We start from the raw sequence: 21,410 nt of genomic DNA on the forward strand, positions 1-21,410 counted from the left end.
GTGACGCGGGTGATGAGGCTTGCCATATCGTAGCAGTAGGAGTGAAAATAGGATCCCTGCAACGAGTGCTAAAAGGGGCGGCAGTCTGCCAAACACAGAGTGCACGAAGTTTGGAAAAATTCCGAGGACTGCTTGAAAAGGTGCTAACAGTCATGCACACACGTTCTTAAATACATGTATAATACCACTCGTATCAAGCATGTTTAATATACGACCTAACATTTCTGAGAAATGTACAGGGCAGTTTGTACACAAAAGGGTATGTATCTCCACAGAAGTCCTAGCGACTTTGAGATCATAGGTTTCTCCGGCCGGGGTCAGTGGCACTGGTTTTTGTAAAAGAATGGCTTTCATTCACTTAGAGTATCAATTCGTATAGAAGAGATGTTCAGTAAAGGACACAAAAGCAACTCCCTGACTGTGTCTATTTGTGGAAACAAGACTTGCATACAACAAGTGACCCTGGATGTAACCGTAACTAGATATGGAATACCTGGCAACATGCCACAGCAGCTGTGATCATTCAACATAATGTAACTCCCATTAAAAAGTTGGCCAAAGATTGGATTAATCACTGCAGCCGGTGAACCTTGCAGGTGACAGGATAAGTTTGTAGTGGAACCATCACAGGGCCCGTGTAAGTTAATACCCTGACAAAGGAGAGAAACGCTTAGTGTATGCTCACAGATTTCACCGCTAAGAAACACTTCACGTTCCCCACTCCAACATCTATGTGTGTAAGGTAAATCCCAGGATGTCTTGATGTATCCTTTACCCAACCTTTCATATTTGCCAACTGGTATATGTTTTAGGCAATATTGAAAATGGAAAGTTGTAACAGGCAGAGTAATTTTACCATGTATGATCCACTCAGTAGCTGGTTTTTCTGCCAACGTGAATGGTAATTTTTCCAGTTTTTCAATGCTCAGCATAGTGTAGTTTGCTCCACTTTGTGCCAGTCTGATCTGTTTATCAGTGAGATTGAATTCTGAAAACAGTGACGTAGTATTGATTAAATGCCAAGGCACATAGCCTGCACGCAAGTTTTGTAGCGTCCAGCCCAATAGCATGATAGAACGTAGCTGAGACTGACCATGTTGCAACATGACCAAGTCTTGTTCCATGATGTCTATGACAGAAGACACAATACTGTCCAATGAATATATTCTGGACGACAGAGTCGCTAACCCATTGTCTACTGCAGAGAGAGTTTTCTCTAAATGAATACAATCAATTTCTCGTATTCGTTCTGCAGTCTCTGATTGGGTAAGCTTCCATGCTTCATTATAAGCAGCGTAGATACCGGCATTTATGAAACGTATTTGACTTGGTTTTCTTGGTCCTAGCAAGAATTCCCTAAGGTCTGCGCCTTCTTGAAGTAAAGTTAAGTGTTGTTTTACATCCTTCAGTGTAGCTTTCTGTAGCCATTCAAGGCAAAGTTTCCCTACACTTTATGTTGTTACTACCCCTGGATGCTGTCTTTAAACATAGCGTAGGTCTGGCCTATTGATAGTGAAACCCTGTGTTTTGTTCAGGAATCGATCTTGACAGTTATTCGTGTCTGTGGGCCAGAGCAACCATTTTTTTCCATTCTGGATCTGATCTGTTGTGATGCAAAACATTATGTACGTCAACCTTCCCCCGTGTTGTGCTATTGCTTGCAGGTATAGGTATGGTCGGTGTGTTCATGTCCTTGTTCCTGGCTAATCCAAGGCAAGACGTTTGCTGGACAGTGTCATTCAAAAACATAATTTGCTCAGGGATGATACAGGCTCTAAACAAAGCTTCAACCCCCCGGTCCTTGCCAATCTTTTGTACCCCAGACAGATTTTCTCTCAACGTTGTCTTTACAAAAGTCAAAACCTTGTCTAGACAGTCGGGCAATAAAGGCTGCAGAATAAATCTGTTTTGTATTGTAACATATTTTTCGTTCCTGTCTTTTTCACATTTTTAAAGAAAAATGTTTCTGGATTAGACAGATTGAAGCCTGAAAAATATGGAAATTTCATTGCAAAAGTTTTTGAACTACCCTTTGGAGGTGTAGGACAATGTTCCCATTGGTATACATAAATACATTTCTAGGTGTTGCTGATTTATGCAAGAAATGATGATCATAGTGGTTATAACAATACATTTGTTCATAGTCTGATCAACCCTCTAAATATTCAAGATTGGGGCGTGGCCAAGATGGCGGGGTGAGCGGACGCTTCCTCCCGTAGCTCCTCCGGCCCGGCCGAGCTTGAGCCCTTTTCTTATGCTTTTCTCCCCCCGCTGAGGCTCAGCGTGTGAGAGGAGCGTGGCGGAGCACCTGGTGCGCACATTGTTGCCGCTTTGGTTCGGATCGCCTCGGGGGAAGTCCCCAAAAAGTCCGATCGAGTTCGAGGAGCGACGGAGGCCTGGGAGGCGGAGCGCATCGAAGTGCTGTCCGTGCGCCTCGGCTGGGCCTGGTGCTGAAAGTTGCGATCTGGAGGGAATCTGGCCCGTCGCTCGACGGAGGGTGAAGGAGCCGCGGGAGGGGACCCGACGGTGCGGGAGACTTAGGACGGGCGCTTTGGCACTCAGACTTGTGTCGGCGACACTTCGCACTGCGGGGCCCCTGTCCCTTGACCGAAGTACGGCGGACTTTCTGTTGGGGTCGGCCCGTCTGGGCCCTTGCGTGTGACAGACTGGAACCGGTGGCGGAACCTCTTTGATTGCTGTGCGTTTTGGGGGCCCCGGTGGTGTCGCCGGGCCTGGTCGTTCTGCCCTGCCGCCATCTTGTCCCCGAGGGATCAGTGGTGTTGGCCTTCACTGGAGCCCTTGCTGGTTGACGTATGTGACCGCCGCTGCTGCCGGGCTGACTTTCTGGGGGATGTGTTGATGAGGAGCCCCCCACTGTAGCTTCCATTGCTGTCTCGGATGGGCACCCGCGGCTGGCTGTGGCCGGACTGGACCGCCATTTTGTCACCTGTGACGCAGCGACTCTGCTTGTGGGGGGACACCCACGTCGAGCGCTTGCCTGCAGCTGGGCATCCCTAGGGCGGCTGGACCTGTGCCCGACCGCAGTGCTTGCGATGTCTGGAAGAGGTGGCTCGAAGAAGGGGGACCGCACCCTGCCGGACATGCTTGGCAGGGCCCAGCAACTGCGGGACAGAACACAGCCTTCACCGGGGTCCTCCCGGGCCTCGGCGGATGTGACTGGGGGGGAGCCACCCGTCACGAGGACCTTTATGGACGAACTGTTTAGCTCCCTCAGGGAGGACTTTCAGACATTGAAGCGGGAGGTGGCCAGCGAGGTCCGGGAAGTGCGCAGGGAAGTGGAGGGACTTGGCGAGTGCGTTGAAACGGTGGAGACGGAGGCCCAGCGCCGGGAGGAGGAGATAGTCCATCTTCAACAGGACGTTCTCCGCCTCCGGGAGCAGTGTGTTGAGCTCCAGGCCCACTCTGAGGACCTTGAGAACAGATCACGGAGGAACAACATTCGAGTGCGTGGTGTGCCGACTGCAGACGAGGGGTCCGATCTGGGGGGCTACCTGCGGGACATGTTCCGAGAGATACTGGGGGAAGCTGCGGACTTCCCCATTAGCATTGATAGGGCACATAGGGTTGGCCGGCAGCGCCAGTCATCGGCACCTCCACCGGACATTTTGGCCTTCCTGCCCGACTTCCCGCTGAAGGAACGCATCATGACTGAGGCCCGCAGGAAACAGCCCCTGACTTTCCGGGAGCGGCCGGTGGCGCTTTACCAGGACCTCTCCGCCATCACGCTGCAGAAACGCAGGTCCTTCAGGATTGCCACTGACTTTTTGCGCGAACACGAGACGCCGTACTCTTGGGGACATCCCTTCCGCCTGATCTTCCGGTGGAATGGGGTGCTACACCAGCGACGCTCCTTGCAGGACATTTGTGGAGTCCTGGGGCTTACGGCGGCGGAGGAGGAAGGAGCTACACCGTCGTGGAGGCCCTCGGAGAGACGGAGCCGGCGGAGGTCGACGAGGCGACGATCAGCGGCCAGCGCAGGGCGTCCTGATTCCCCTACCATCAGGGCAGACATGGCCGACGCTTTGAGGGCGGCGGCCAGGGACTCGGCCGGCTCCACCGGCGTGGCCTTGACGGCCTAACACTCACTCCGGGGGGAGATGCCTTTAGCTTCTTTAACTGCTGGGTACGGGGCGGGGGGGTCGGGGGGGAGCAGATGGAGGTGAGTGGCTGGACGTCCACTTCATTCTTTTCTACGGACTTGCCCGTTTTGGGGCTTGACTGGGACAATGGGGTGTTTGAGTTTGCGTTTGGCTAGTTGCAAGGGTTGTGTTTTGGGTGGGTGTAGGGGTTGTTCTGGGGTTGGGGAGGTCCCGTCCGATGTTGTCCATGCCCACGCTTGGTCTGTTTTGGCTTGTCCCGCGCGGCTGCCCCGCGCGCCCTACCCGCTGATCCCCTGCCCATTGCACGGCGTTCCCGATCCCCGAGAGGAATGTCGGCCCTAAAGGTGGTGACCCTTAATGTTCAGGGTCTGAATAACCCCGTGAAGCGCAGAGCGATCTTATCTTTGCTGGAGGGGACGCAGGCGGACATTTGCCTTTTGCAGGAGACCCACTTATTGCCCCGGGATTGCCATAGGCTGCGCTCTGCTAAGTTCCCTACCCAGTTCTTCTCCTCGGCAGCGAACAAGACGGCGGGGGTGGCCATTCTTCTAGCGAGCTCCTTTAGGGGGGAGGTTTTGTATAAGTGTGCTGAACAGAAGGGGAGGCTTCTGGCGTATCGCATGCGCTTAGGAAGCATAGCGTTTACGGTCGGCTCCGTTTATAGCCCAAACGACCAACAAGAACGTTTCCTAGACTCCGTGTTGGTGGATGTCACTGCTTCTCCCGACCGCCACGTCATTTTGGGGGGAGACCTTAATATTGTCTTCGATTCTGTGATGGACAGATCGGCGCAGCGCTCCCCGCAGACGGGGGAACTGTCCCAGGCTGTGAAGGCCCGGATTGTGGAAATGGATTTACACGACCTTTGGCGCTCCATGCACCTCACGGACAGGGACTACTCTTACTTTTCACATGCACACCGCACCTACTCATGGCTGGACTACCTTCTGGTGAGTGGACCGATGCGTGCCGCTGCCACGGCGGCGGACATCGGGGTCCTGACCCTGTCTGACCATTCACCAGTCACCGGCGTTTTCCAGTGGCCGGCGGCCTCCCCCTCTCGGGGGGTGTGGCGCCTCCGGGATACCCTTTTACACAAAAAGTCTGTAGTGCAGCGCATTGGAGAGGTCATACAGGACTACCTAACTCACAATAGCAACACCGACACTTCGCAGGCGACACAGTGGGCGGCATTGAAGGCAGTCCTCCGGGGGGAATTTATCTCTATCTCCGCAGCCGAAAATAGGGAGCGGCAACGGAAGAGGGACGAGCTGACCGTTCAGGTCCGGGAGCTTGAGCAGGCCCACCGCCGCACGGGGGCGCCAAGGGTGTGGAGGCAGTTGAAGGCTGCGAGGAAGCTCTTGTCGGCACTGGATCTTGATAGGGCGGAGTATGCCGCCCTGCGCTTGAAACATGCCTTCTACACTGGGGGGGACAAATGTGGCAAGCTCCTAGCACACCGGCTCCGGGACACGCAGCAGCGTGGCGTCGTGAAGGAACTGGTGGGCGCGGACGGGGTGGCCGTCTCCGGGGACGCAGAGGTAGCGGAATCTTTCCGCGGCTTCTACGAGGCGTTGTATGCTGAGGAGCCCTCCTCGCCACGGGATGCCACAGGCTACTTGGAGTCGGTGACCCTTCCGGTGCTGGATCCGGTTCAGGCGGACCACCTGGAGCGGGATATCCATGTTGAGGAAGTGATTTCCGCTATTGCGCGGCTGAAGCATGGTAAGGCCCCGGGCCCGGACGGGTACACGTCTTTGTTTTACAAGACTTTTTGCACTGCGGTGGCCCCTGTCCTCACTCGGCTATTTAATTCCTTTTCCGAACCGGGAGCCATCCCACCGGATCTCCTGAGGGCGACGGTTGCGGTAATCCCGAAACCTAGGAAAGACCGGGCCCTCTGCGGTTCGTATCGACCCATCTCGCTTTTAAATGTCGACCTCAAGTTGTATACAGGGATTCTAGCGTCCCGGCTGGGTCCGCACCTCCCCGGATTGGTGGAGGCGGACCAGGCTGGCTTTGTACCCGGCAGACAGACGGTTGATAATACCAAGCGGGTGACGCATGTTCTGGAGAAGGCCTCGCGGATCCCGGGGGAGCGGATGTTGCTGTCCGTTGATGCGGAGAAGGCCTTCGACAGAGTTCACTGGCCGTATCTCGAGCTGGTTCTCAAGAAATTGGGAATCGGGGATAAGTTCCGCACCATGGTACTCAACTGTTATAAGCATCCTTCAGCGTCGGTACGGGTCAACGGGTGTAGCTCCGGCGGATTTGCCATCGAACGCGGCACGAGGCAGGGCTGCCCCCTCTCGCCGCACTTGTTTGCCCTCTACATGGAGCCGTTTTCTCAGAGAATTCGCGATAACCCGGACGCTATTGGGGTCCGGATGGGCCAGTATGTCCACACTGTCAGTCTCTACGCGGACGATGTCCTGTTGACCTTGGACGACCCTAGGAGGTCGCTGCCTGCTTGCCTCCAGGAACTGGACGCCTTTGCCTGTGCGGCCGGCTTCAAAATGAATATGGGCAAGTCAGTGGCGTTAGACGTGTCCCTGGCTGCGGACACCAGGAGGGACCTTCAGCGACTCTTCCCCATGCAGTGGTCCTCGTCCACGGTGCCATACCTGGGGATTCTGCTGGCGCCCACATTGCCGGAGATGGTAACGGCCAATTATGCCTCCCTCAGCAGGAAGATCAAGGAGGAGCTTGGTCGCTGGAGCAAGGGCCTACTGTCCTGGTTGGGGCGAATCGCGGCGGTTAAGATGACGGTGTTGCCCCAGATACTGTATCTTTTTCGGGCCCTCCCTCTCCAGCCCCCGGTGGGCTGGATACGACAAATGCAGGCTGACATCTTCCGCTTTGTGTGGCAGGGCCGCAAGCCACGAATGAAGAGGGTCCTCTCCACGCTTGCTCCGGAGGCGGGGGGTCTCGGTATTCCGGACCTCCGTAAGTACTTTCAGGCGGCACAGCTGCGTTATCTGGTGGAGTGGAGCAGGTGGGAGTCCGACAAACACTGGCTCTTTCAAGACCAGGCAGTGGCGGGCCGCACCTTACAAGAGGTCCCATTCTTGCGCCGCGCGCATCGCCCCCCTAACCTTTACGCTTCTTTCGTTACGCGGGTCCCCCTGCGGGTGTGGGATGCAGTCTGCGAGGCTCGGGGCCTCACCACCTTCCCTTCGCCGTTCACACCCATAGTGGGCAACCCGGACTTTTCCCCAGGGATGGAGCCGGGAGTTTTCTCCCATTGGGTGCAGGCGGGCTGCAGGGCGCTCTTCCAGGTCTATGGCCCGGAAGGAGTGATTCCTTTTCAGCAACTCCGCCAGGAGTTCGGCCTGACGGAGCTGGACAGATTGCGCTACATGCAGGTTCGGCATTGGGCCCTCCAGCCCCAAGTGCGTGACACCGCTGCTTGTCAAATTACACCGTATGAGAGGTGGCTGGCCACCCGGACCTCCGACGCTAAGCTAATTACTGATCTGTATAAGTACCTACAACCCCCGCCGTTTCACAACCTGGGGAGGGAGCGCTGGCACAGGGAATTGGGTAGGACACTCAGCCACAAGGAATGGGACAAAATTGCGTATCGGGCGCGGCACTCTGCGTATCACACGGGCCTTACGGAGACCTTTACCAAGGTGTCCACTTATTGGTACTACACCCCGGAGAGACTGTATGAAATGCATAAACACACTGACAAGGGGTGCTGGCGGGGCTGCGGGCAGGAGGGTACCCTCTCACACATTCTTTGGGATTGCCCCGTGCTGACCGCTTACTGGAAAGAAGTTTTGGACGAGGTGGATAAGCACTTTGGGATAGAGCTGCCGCGCTTCCCGGCGTATGTCCTGCTGGGCCTCCCCAATGACCTAATGTACCCACTGAAGTCCCGCAGGGGCAGGCAGATCGCGATTGCGCTGGGGTCTGCGGTCCAGAACATCCTTATCCACTGGCGCACCGCCACTGTCCCCTCCATCAAGGGCTGGTTGCATAGGCTTTGGCATGTGCTGGGAATGGAGAAGTTGTCGCTTACGGTGGCGGGGGAGGTAGACCAATTTGAAGAGCTGTGGCAACCCTTTCTAGCGCTGCTGTCCACCGAATTCCGGGAGCTCACCTGCCCGAGGTATCTTAGGCTTCTCAGGTTGACGCCGCCGGTGATCCCGGCGGACTAGCTCACATGTGAGACGGGGCCCTCGGGGGGGGGGGGGGGTGCGGGGCTTTGGTGAGGACTAATCTGGCGCGGGACCATAGGACGGGAGGGGTGGGATATTGTTTTTTCTTTCTTCCTTTCTTTACTGGGGGGCTGGGGGATGGGGGGGGTGGATTGTGCCTCGTTGAGTTGATGCTGGCTTTCATTGCGCAGATTTGGGGTGTTGGATATGCACGCAGGGATTCCACAGATTGCATTTCTAGCCTTTCATTTATTGTGCTTTTCCCCTGTCCCATCGAGCTATCCATCGCCAACCCTCTTGAGTTGCCCCCCTTTTTCTTTGATTGTATTATATGTACCCTAACCTCCTATCCCCCTCCCCTATGGTTTGTTTTGTTTCAATAAAAACGTTTTAAACATAAATATTCAAGATTTGTGAATATAGTAGACATCTCTAGATCAGACATCATGTTATTAACATTCTCGAAGTCCAAATAATCAGAAAAGGTACTAGAGGTAATAAAGTCACTTAATGAACTCTTAAATAATTGTGGAATCTTCAAAAGCTCCTACAGGCAAAAATTTCATATTCGGTTTGGTCTCAAACTATACCATCATGTATAGTAACGGCTGTGATGTTCACTGCTGACAAGTCTCTTGCTTCACGATAGGATGATTTGTGTGGCTGGAGAAGTAAGTTCACTCTTTTACTTGCTGTGTCCATTTGAATATATCTTCCATTTATCAGCATACCCAGAGTTAATACCTGAGCTAACCAAAGTAGAAAGAAGAATATTCCCAAAACAATCCATAGTTCAATCCATGGTGAAACCAGATAAGTCTTTTTCAGGAGATCAAAAAAATCTGTTGCTTGTTCTTTGAAAGTTCTTTGTGCTGGCGTTGTTTCAGGTTCTCTGGGATCCTCAGAAAACTTATCAAAGTTCATGAAATAGCCAGAGGCAGTTATGTCAATGGTTGGAATTGCATCAGGATCTGTTGAATTCACTGGAACCAGTTGATCACTTGTTACTTCGTTGTAGACATGTGTATCAGGACAAACTGTTATTTGGATTTCAAGAGGGACATGTTCCATAGCTTTGTTGCTTAGTGCTTTATTTTTCACTGCAGAATCTTCAAAGATGATGAGTCTCTCAGTTTGAACCTCTTGGATTGTAGCTAGAGGAGTGTTTCTGCTACATTGGCGAAGTCCACTTGGCCTACTGCTTAGTATCGGCCGCATGGTGTAGTGATTTGATCAGGTCGATGGACACAAATCTTTTCTCCTTTTTACCAGCAAGGGGCGGCAAAAGTACTGATCTTGATCCGTGGATTGCTAGGACAGGTACTGGTTGTCAGTAAGAAGACCCAAATTCCTTCTTGTCCGTGATCTTTTCTCTGACTAGATCACCAAGCTTTGGGATCCAGACAGACCTTGCTGGGATGGTCGGTTTTTCCTCAGAGATGGTTGGCTTCAGGAGCACGTTGCTTTGTTTTGTTCTTAGTTCATTTAAGTCCTGTAAAACAGCCAAATGGTCTTTGATATCAAATTTCTTATTTTCCATCACTGTGCCTATCATATCAAGGTCCGGTACCAACATTTTAGTTCCAAATACAACTTCATATGGAGTGACACCCCCTAGAGAACTTCTTGGCAAATTGTTTAATGAGCGTTGGACCCCATAAAGATGTTTGACCCACCCATCACCCGAACCTAATACCCTAGCTGTTATAGACTGCTTTATGTCCCAGTTTTTTCTTTCCACAACAGATTTTCCCTCAGGATGAAATGGAGAAGAATACTGCAATGCTATGCCCAAACTGGCCATGGCTTCTTTGTATTCTTGAGAGCTAAACGCAGGATCCTGCTCAGAATGTAGTGTGCCAATTGCGTATGTGCCGATAAACACTCGCAAATCTTTTATAACAGTTTGAGCATCAGCCGAGTGCTGAGGCCACATCCATAGGAACCTTGATTTAGTGTTTGTGGGACTGCATTTGTCCAAGAGGACGCCTGCACGTAGGTAGTCTAATGCTGTCTAATAATGATGTCTGAACTGGGCTGGCTATGTTGTAGTCAGGTATCTGGTGGCATTCTGTACTGCGATCTCTCTTGCAGTCTATACAGTTATTGATGAAGATATGAATCAGTGTATTAATTCCTAGCCACCAGTACATCTCTTTTAGTTCTAAAATTGTTCTAGAGATTCCCTGATGAATCAGACCCTCTCCCAGATGTGCTTCGTAAATCAAAGCCGCTCTTTGTTCCATGTTTGGTATTACCTTATCCCCCACTCCAGGTATTCAAGCAAACGGAACATTGTTCGCATCAATTATATATGAAGATTTGAGTGGAAATGTTTTAGATAATGCTGCACCGCTGCCTTTGTCTGAAGCATTGACAGCCAGCATTATTTCACTGTCTATTTTTGTTTTTGAACGAGTGATTGCAGCTACGGAAGCCGCTTGCACAGCCCCTTTTGCGGCTTCATCAGCCAATGAATTCCCTTCTACGTGAACACCATTACGTTGATGACTCAGCGTGTGTATCACGTGAGTGTTTTGTAGTCCGTTTCACAACTGAACTACTTGTTCCCAAAGCGTTTTATGCTTGATTGTGCCTCCTTTTGCATCCTTAAAACCCTTGTGAAGCCAAGCATGTAAATATTCATTGTAAGATTGAACACAGTAAAAAGAATCGCACACTATGAGTGTGGGGAATTTGTGATCCGTGTTTTCAAGTGCCATCTTGAATGCTTGTAGTTCAGCTCGCTGAGCTGTACAATCTCCTAGAGATTGCGTTTTTGTGCCCATTGGTCTGAATTTGCCATCGCGCATATGATCTTTCACGATCGCGCATGCTGCACTGTTCGCTTGTTTACTCTCCGTAGCGGGTTGTGCAGATCCGTCAGTATAAATTATAAATTCGTACTGGTCAAGAGGTAGAATTTCAGTAGGCAGAGGACATTTGTGTTCGTATTGCAGGAATGCTTGTGTTTTCAAATAAGGATCAAAAACATATTCAACATCAGTTGCAGCAAGAGAATTAACCCATTGTATCCATCTCGGATGTAAAGTTTTTGCATTCGGAATGCTAGCTTTAGTAAGTGCCTCTAAGGCTGGTCTAGGAGTCACGATCATTATGCATTTCCCTTGTGCTAGGGCTCTTTCTTTTGCTTCAGCGGTTTGAACTGCTGTTAGAATCTTTTCTGTAGAAGTGAATTTCATTTCTGCTTGCGTATCCAAATGTGATTTGTATGCAATTGGTACTTTCTCACCTTCGTTAAAAGTTAAGTAGGTGAATCCGCATTGACCCGGAATGATTCTGATCACTAAGTTGCGTACGTTTAAGCGTGTTTGCAAGTGTTTTGTTGCTAACATGTCTGTTTGAAGCGAACGCAAAATTTCTGTATGTCCTTGTGTCCAAGTTGTGGCTTTGAAATCAGGTTTGATTAATTCGTAGAGAGGTTTAACTCTCTCTGTGTAGTTTAGAATGTATGTTCTTCCAAAATTCAGGAAACCTAGAATCGACTGTAAGTTTTTCCGCGTTTTTGGAGGTTGGAGCAGCGCACACTTTTCTAAAAATTTGGCTGCTAGGCTTTTGAGTTCACTTGATAGTTCATATCCTAGGAAAAGGACGTGGAGATGAGCCATTCTCACATTTTTAAAGTTGAATTTATAACCCTCAGGACCGAAGCCCAATATAATGGTGTTCACTAACCCTGGGCGTTGTGGGAGTAGTGGGGCTACACGGAGCATCATGGAGTGGGGGCAAATCTACGCACACATGCACACCCCATGTAGCCCCACTACGCGCCACCCGCCTCCCTCCCGCCCACTTTTAAAATGCAGTGAGGAATGGTCCAAAACTTAAAAAAACAAGTTTAAAGTAATTAAAATACCTTACCTGAGCTGCGGCATCCCGGGGCTCCCTCTTTCTTTTTTATCGCCGACTTCTTCCTCACAAATGTGCATGCACGGGCGCACACGCATGCGCTTTTGTGAGGAAGAAGTCGGCGATAGAAATGGAAGAGGGAGCCCCGGGACGCCGCAGCTCAGGTACGATATTTAAATTACTTTAAGATTGTTTTTTAAAGTTTTGGATCATTCTCACTGCATTTTAAAAGTGGCCAGGAGAGAGGCGGGTGGCGGGCAACTCGCTCTGCCATGGGTTTGCGTAGCCTGCCTGCCCTACGCCTACTACGCGGATCGCAAAACTACGCACACTCCACGGCCTGAGCGGAGCACTGCGCCCAGGCTTAGTGTTCACCCTGTTCAAGTGTCTGTCCAGGTCATCGTCTGTCAGATATATATCATCGACATATGACAATGCCTCATCATCATAAATTTGTAGTAACTCTGTTACTTTTGCTGAGAATAACCCCGGGCTGTTTTTGAACCCCTGTGGTAGTCAACAAAATTGACGCTGGGTCCCCATTATTGAGAACACGGTCAAATATCTACTTTCAGGTGCAATATTTTGGCAAAAGAAACCATTTGAAATGTCTAATGTGGTTTTGTATTTTTTATGCACAATGTTATTCATTAATGCTGTACTTTGTGCATTTTGCACTGCAAAAGTTTTACAACATGAGTTTAGGTGTCTGTAATACAAAACTAGACAATATGTATTGTCTGGTTTGGAAACAGGAAACAAAGGATTGTTCATTGATGAGGTGCATGTTTCAATCGTTGCCTGGTATTCAAGTTGATCTAAGATCTCCCTGACTTGTTTTTTAACTTCTTGATTAACTGGGTACTGCCTTTGTGCAGTAGTATGATTTTTTAACTGGATTTTGTGGTGAGTCGAGTCCTCACCCCATTCTTCATGATTCTTGTATAGTGCTGGGGCTTGGGCAACTGCCCATTTTCTGGCATAAGTATATTTGAAATGGATTGGAACATCGTTGGAGAAGGCTGGCATAATGATGTCTTTGCCATGTGGGCACTCGCTGACAAATTCTGGTGACCAGTCCCGTTCTGCTAGAAGTATATCAATTCAGTTCAATTAAATTAGCCTTTATTTCGATTTTCATAATCATTAAAGACAAAATACATCTACGGATAAAATAACTAACAAAATCATGATATAAATATAATTTGATGAATCCATGTCAATAAAACTTCAGAAAATATCACAATGATAAAACACTTGATAGTAAAAGTTTAAAAATAAATAAATATCAGTGTGCTTAAAACCACTAATGTTTACCATAAACAGAGTTTTCATAGTTTGGTCACGCTGTTTAACCCCATGATAATAAAAGAACAGTGCTGACACGTTACGAAGGTAAAGGGATTCACATATATAAACAAAATAATGGGACAACCATAAGACAGTTGAGTGCTAAAAATATTAATAAAATTTGGCTCAGCTATGGTGCTCTCGTCGTTTTTGCTCTGATGACCCACATCCATAGCAGATATTTGGCAACAGCGATCACTATGGGCTCATGAGTAGCAGACTTCAACATCCTTAGAGGCAGATTTATGTTCCCTGGCGCATCCCTGCAAATCAGCATGGATGCGCCAGGGAAGATGCGTCACGCAAGTTTGCCCTTGCGCCACCGCAGATGCGCCGCATTTACAATGCGGTGCATCGTGGCGCAAGGACAAGCAGATACGTGACGCATCTGCCGGCGTAAGGTTGGTGCAGTGCTGAAGTTGCGTCGCAAGCGCGACGCAACTCCAGCACTGTTCCAACCTACCCTATCCCTAACATGGTGCGTCAAGCCTTACGTCTGCTTCAAGCAGGCGCAGGGTTTTGACGCATCAGCGTTGGGAAAGTGACTCAGTGAAATCTTATAGACGGAACGCGTCCCCCCTGAGTAGAAACGCCAACATGAAACCTGACGCAGGTTTCATGTGGCGCAGGGCTTTACACCATGACGCATCTCCATAGATGCGTCACAATGTAAATGGGGCGCAACATGGCGCAGGGTTTACGCCGCCGCTGCGTCACAAAAGTGACGCAAGGCCGGTGTAAAAGTGGCGCAAGTCTGATATAAATCTGCCCCTTAGTGCCTCCATGCCCGACCTGGTGCCCAAAATCAGACAAATAGGTTTGAGCCTTTGTTCCTTGGAGGCCTACAAGCTGGGCACACAAACAGAACGTGTGCTATTGTTTACTTCTGTGATGGGCATACATTACATTTATCGTCATTCACGGAATGCCATTTACAGGTGAAAGATTTTATTGGGAGGGGACCCACTCTAAACTGGTGATACAGTTTCCTATCATTAGGTACAGTAATAAGATCCCAGTAACTTTCATATGTGGACTCTTGTTTGAGTTCCAAAAAATCCCTCGTCAAGGTAGGCCTTGTTAAAGATGAAAAGCGCTTCATCATAACTATATTCCAGTATGCTGCCTTGAACTCTTTCTTTGAGGGGAAAATATTTTCTACGGGATCCTCCCATAAACTACTTAACCCCATGTCCCTCAGGGTGTCTTTTGCCCTTCTTAATCAGGAGATCTTGCGTGAACAATCTGCCCCCCGAGTTTCGAGAAGTGCTTGGACATACAGGGCCAGTTCAGGGGTAACCCAAAGCCTTCTCCAGTATGCCACAGGTCTGAAGCGGGCTATATCCTCAATTTTATTACAGCCCAAATCTAAATAAAGAGGCAACAAAGTGTTGATTGTGGGAGACCTAGTAAGTCTCTCACAAATTTTTTTGGGCTATAGTCAGGGGAGCTAAGTCCTCAAAAACCCACAGCTCCGCCCCATATAATACTGAGGTACTGATTTTGGTTTTATAAATCTTTAAAACTGGAGCCACTGGCTTGGTATGAGAGAGTCTCTGTTCTTTCATCAGTACTCCAGTTAATTGGGCAGATTTGAGAGCCAACATATCAATTTGGGGCTTCCAATTTAATTTCCTTCCTAAAGTAATTCCCAGATACGTAAAAACGGCCGTCTGCTCCAGACGGACATTGTTCATAAAAACTCTCCCTTTTACGGCTTTGCTTTTGTGGAGAACCATAAACGTGGTCTTCTTCACGTTTACCACCAGTTCATGATCGCGGCAAAACACCTCGAACCTAGATAGGGCTGACTGCAACCCTTTCTGGATCTTAGAAATTATCAGGGTGTCATCCGCGAACATTAACAAAGGTATCTTCATACCTGCTAATGTTGGTGTGTCTGTGGGATAGTTAAAAAGGTACTGCACAACCCTCTAATAAATAAAGAAAACAAGGTTGGTGCGAGAACGCAATCCTGGCGAACCCCCTTAGAGATTGTAAACTTATCCGTAACTTCCCCCTGCATGCCCCAGCGGACTTGGGCATAGTTAGAGTCGTGTAGGGTGACTAAGAAAGCCATAATTTCAGGTGGTATCCCTATATCTAGGAAAACTCTCCACATTTTAGTACGAGGCACCAGATCAAAAGCAGATTTAAGATTGATAAAAGGTGCATAAATAGTGCCCCCTCCTATAATAACTACCCGCAAATATATAATCATGAACCTAAAAACCTGATCTATGGTGCTGGTATGTGGTCGAAACCCTGCCTGAAGTCGTGACATAATGTCAGTTTCATCTATCCATGTCTGGATTCTACATAGCTACAACCTGGCAACATTTTTTTGAATACAGTCAATAAGATGTATTGGCCTGTAATTGCCAGGTTTAGATCGATCCCCATTTTTAAAAATTGGGACGATTTCTGCTCCAGACCACGTTTTAGGAATAGAAGCGCCACTAGCTATAGCATTGGCGAGTAGATGAATATAGGTCACCCAATTGTCCTCATAGTGCTTGAATAGGTCTGCCGGTATGCAGTCTAGGCCAGGAGCCCTGCCTTTCGGAATTAATTTAAGTGCGTGTTGGACCTCTAGCCTGGAAAAGTGCAGGGCGCCAGTAGGGTTGGGCATATAAAATTTGTCTATGCTAGCTCCAGTAAGAGCAAACTGGGCCTCAAATTGCAAGGTCCACAGCTCCAGTGTGGCATAGTTAACTGGAGCTTGGTTTAATTTGCTACTACCCCATTTGACAAGGTGCAAAAATTAACCATGATTTTCCCCTTGCTAGCTGTAAGCAGGTCTTGCCAATGGTTTTCATCCCAGTCCCTTTTAGCTTGTGATAGAGTTTGCTTGTACCCAGCTCTTGCCTTTTTCATATCTTCCATGCTCTTTAGTCTAATGGCTCTTGAGAATGTCCTGTATGCCTCTCTGCAAGATTTATTAGACCAAGTGGCTACCCTTGGGCACGGTTCTTTCCTCTGTTTATTTACTTTTTTGATAAAAAAAAGTTTTGAGTTTATTATGGACCTGTGAAATGGTTACATTTATATCCTCCTGAGTATCGCAGTTATGGAGGGTAGCTATCGGGCACTCAACCAACCCCTTCATCTGTTCTAAGTGTCCTTCATTGTCGATAATCTTTGCCCATTTGACTCTCTTGCAGTCGTTTGTGAGCTGAACTTCTACTGTTGTCTTCACAGTTTCCTGATGGTTATAAATGGGAAGACATCGTACCTGCAATGATAATAGTACAAGGGGGTTGTGATCACTTTCAATCCGCTCCCATACTACCATATCTAATAGGGAGACCCAAAATTCTATGTTAAGTAGAATATAATCTATACTGCTGCTTCTCAGCCCATTATTAAATGTATGAGAGACCCGCCTATCTGAATTAGACCTCCCATTCACTGCCCTTACTCCCCATTCCAAACATAGCCCTTTTAGCTGTAAAGCGGCCTCGGTCCATATTTTAATAGGTGGGAGTTCAAGGGATAGAATGTCCCTTTGGATATCCTCCTCGTCACCAAGGTTGCAATCCTCATAATCCAAGGGCTCAAAGGAGCAGTTAAAATCCCCTGCGATTACCAAATTACTGCATCCCTTATACTGATCTAGAAAACCATCTAAGAACACAACTGTACTGCAGCCTGTACCCCCTGGAGTCCCTCTTGCATAGACATTAATGACCAAGATATCCAGTACGTTTGCCATCCGGAGTCTAATGACCATAATATCCCTACTATCAATCTGAACTTCCTCCACTGAGTAGCCTGATTGCTGTCTAACCCAGATGACAAGTCCCCCTGAGGGTCTACCCCTCTGTCCCACCAGAGCCGGTTTGAAAAAATTTAGGAACGCAGGGTGATAATTTTGTTCTAATGCCCAGGTTTCCTGGAATGCCCAAATATCGTGGTCTTCCATAAAAGCAGACCATTCAATAGAAGAAGTTTTAGAAGAAAGACCCGCTAATTTCCAACAGACTAATGACAAGTTTGTTTTTTATCGAGAATGACAGAGTGGGTGAGAGCGTGAGCATTGGCCGAGTCCTCGAGGCCAGATATACTAGTGGACGTGGAGAACCTTTCTGAGGGATTTACAGGTAGGTTCTCCTCCCTCACTACCCTACTCATGTCCACCCCATCACGGCCTGCATCCGCCAAGATGCTGATACCACCCCCGTGTTCAACCCCTACCTGTTTGGGATTCCTTTATGGAGTCAGTTCCTCATTATTGTGAGTATTTAGATCTAAGTCATTCTCGCAGTGTTCCCTGTGGTCTTGAGTGTCTATAAAGGATGAGCTGATATTTGATCCGAGTCAATCGAAATCGTTTCAAGAGGCAAAAATGTCAAAACGGTTACATATGGGAATTGGATAATTGTGTTGACCACAAGGTTGGGATGCCACCCTCCACACACTACGCCCACTGTTTACAGTCAGTTGATAAAAGAAGCCCAGAGGAAGAATATTAATGTTGTCCGTCTCAATGTGTCGATTTCAGGCCCTGTCCAAAATGTGCTGTACCAGACCCGAGGACCCAAAGCTTAAGATCACACAGTCGCCAGACATGGACTTATGAGAATTGCCAATCTAAGGTACTCTTCGAGCCATTTTAAAATCTAAAAAAGGTCATACTTTATGCCAGTCCTAACGGTCAACATGGCCCTATTCCTCAATGAGGGCCAGTGTTCCTGTGAAGCAGACGGTAACACAGGAACATTGACCAGAACAACTGTGTAAGGTGTCGCATCGAGGGGAGGTGTAAAAACGTTGGGGCATGCAAATTGTTAGTTACATGTTGTTGAGGAACCCAATTACTGGTGTCACCCACTGTCGCTGCTACTGAGTGGGGTACAACACTTTGGGTATGATGGGTGGTTTAGTTAGCCACAGGGACTCCTACGGCTGGGGATGGGGGAGAGTGTACTATGTTTAAGGGTGCCCTGGAATCTGTTCCGGTCACGGGCAGTGAACCCATCTCTTCTCCCTGCCGCACACTAGGATTAAGTGACAGCGCACTAGAGGTATGCTGCTCTATTCTTGCCAACCTTTCCTCTATCAGAGTCATTTTTTCTAATAGCGGGTTGATCAAGGTTAAGAATTTATTTTCTATCCATGTAAAAAATGCGTCCTCAGACAGACATGATAGTGGGTCAGATGTAGCAGTGGTAGCACTTGTGGTACGTGAGTTTTCGCTGACATTGTTGGGCTTTAAATTGCCTTCACTCCCATTATCACTCACTTTGCGTTTAGCAGCTCTTGCAACCTGCTGAATAGACTTCAAGGGACCTCGAGCTTTCCTTTTTTTCAATGGCGGTTCCACACCACAGACCTGGCTGGACTTCTGTCTCCTCGTGAGGACCAAAGAGTCTTGGGGGCATGGGCCGAGCTTTCCCGGCTCGAAGGTGGAGAGTGCAAACATGACAGGGAGGTCTGTCTAGATTGTAGGGATCCATCATCAGTGGCAATATGCTCAGGAAGGGGAGACAACACTATACTACTTGATGTTTGTTGGGGTTCCAGCGACAGCCTATGTTCGGTTAGCTGAATCTCATGAATTAGCGCTGATTCAGCCCTTAAAAGAAATGTGTCTACTGTCCCCACATCTCCTGAGCCCACACCCACCTTGCGCTTACGCATTATTAACCAACAACCGGTTATCAACAGCAACAGAAACTACTAGGAAATGCTTATGATCCACACGTTTGAGGGGTGGCACAGCCCAGTCTCTTCCTGTCTCTGATGGGCTCTGATGGGCCCGCCCTTGGCATGGGCTTCACCCGGACGCAGCCCGGGTATGACCACACATGTCCTGCGCTGCGGGAGCCCGCGGCTGCCTTTGAAGCGCTTCCTGGTGCCGGCTAGTGACGCTAGTGTCCGTCCGCCACGAGTGGGGTGCAGGGCAATGCGGTCCCCTCTGACCGTTTGGGTAATGAAGCAGTCAGGAGCAAAAGATCAGCACCGCAACCCCTATGACCTGGGAAATGAGCAAGTAAGTCTTGTGCAAATCAACAAAGGCAAGGCGGGACCCGCGCTGCGGGAGCCCACGGCCGCCTTTGAAGTGCCTTCTGGCGCCGACTGGTGACGCTAGTGTCCATGCGCCACGAGTGGGATGCTGGGAAATGCGGTCCCGTCTGGCCGTTTGGGTGATGAAGCAGTCAGGAGCAAAATATCAGCGCCGTAACCCCCAAGACCGGAGAAATGAGCAGGTAAGTTTGGTGCAAATCAACAAAGGCAAGGCGGGACCCGCGCTGCGGGAGCCCACGGCCGCCTTTGAAGCGCCTCCTGGCGCCGACTGGTGACGCTAGTGTCCGTGCACCACGAGTGGGATGCTGGGAAATACAGTCCCCTCTGGCCATTTGGGTAATGAAGCAGTCAGGAGCAAAAGATCAGCGCCGCAACCCCCAGGACCGGAGAAATGAGCAGGTAAGTCTGGTGCAAATCAACAAAGGAAGTATATCATAACCCCTTGAAAGATGCTTCCAAAAGAGTGCTTTCACTTTTCTTGTTATGTCTCCCTCCATCCGGAGTGTCATTTCATATAAACTATGCGGAGAACTAACTCTGGTGCCTGCAGTTTCAACTTGAATGTCCTCATTCATGTCCGCTGTCTCCAGAAGCCCCTTCAGGTTCTGGCGAGCTACTGTAACTTCTGCTGCACTGTCCAACATTGTCTGATCCCTTTCTCCGTTCTTGAGTTGCGTTCTCAGAATCCTCGGCATGTCTGATCTTCAGACCTGCTACCTTCTTCTTGGAGAATTGAGGTTTATTTTTGGTTTTCTGAACGTGTTGATCGTCTTTGGACTTTACGCGTTCTTCTTTGTTCTCTGACCGTCCTCTTCTTTCGGATGTCTGGGATGATATCTGAAAGGTACGAGAGGAACGTGTATCAGTATCTTGATATCTGTCAGGTTTACTCAAATTATCCCTATTCCTGAGGTTGTACCTCCTTTCAGAGGGCTCCTTTTGAGGAGACCTACCTCGGGATTGAGAACGCTTCTCTTTTGAATGCTGTTTGCTATTTTCCCACTTCTTTTTAGAAGAGGTAGGAGTGTTTTTAGGAAAGACCTTATCAGGACTTTCAGACTATTGTGGTTTAACTGGTTTCCCCCCTAAACTGTCTCTGCCTAATTCTTCATAGGATTTTTCAATTATTCTGGCTAGTTCTTGTTCTGTTGCATCAAATTCCCTTAATTTCTGGTGGATTGCCACTGATGCTGCTTCTCCTTTAATGTTAGATAATATTATTGTTGAGACCTGGTCGAAATTTTTCAGTAACTTCATACCTAAATTCAGAGCAGGGTCTGCCCCGTATTCATTTTGAATTTGTTTCAGGACATCAGGTATTACCGCCATGGATGGAACACCATGTGTTTTTTTGTAGATTGCAGAGAAGACTGTGCCCCGAGTGGTGCAGTCTTCCAGATGTGGTGTGATTCCCATTGGTAAACAGATTGTTAGAATTCTGTGTTTCTCATAAGGGCTAGTATTAGGAAATACTAGTTCTATTTGAGTAATTCTTTTGAGCTATCCAGAACGGAATTTATTCATGTTTTGTGGGCATTTTACTCATGACTGCGTCTAAAGTCTGTGGAGTGATTTTTAGTGTGTTCCCCTGATGAGGGACTGGATTTAGAATGGTTAATGGTAGTTGGACTGTGAAAGTCCACATGACAAATTGAACCAATTGTCTATAAATTTTGATCAACTCTTTAATTTGAGCAAGTAATTCTACATCTGACATTTCTTCAATTTCTGGATTAGGTGTGTAGCCGGCTAAAATCGGCAATGTTGCTCCTGGTCTACCTAGTGGACCGAGCCTGGTAATGTGATTGTAATGTTTTTAGGGCGCCTTTAAACCAGAGCTCATGCTCCTGGTATGTGAGTGGAATTTCAACAT

Source organism: Triturus cristatus, chromosome 11 (assembly GCF_964204655.1).
Source record: "Triturus cristatus chromosome 11, aTriCri1.1, whole genome shotgun sequence".
Lineage (NCBI taxonomy): Eukaryota > Metazoa > Chordata > Amphibia > Caudata > Salamandridae > Triturus > Triturus cristatus.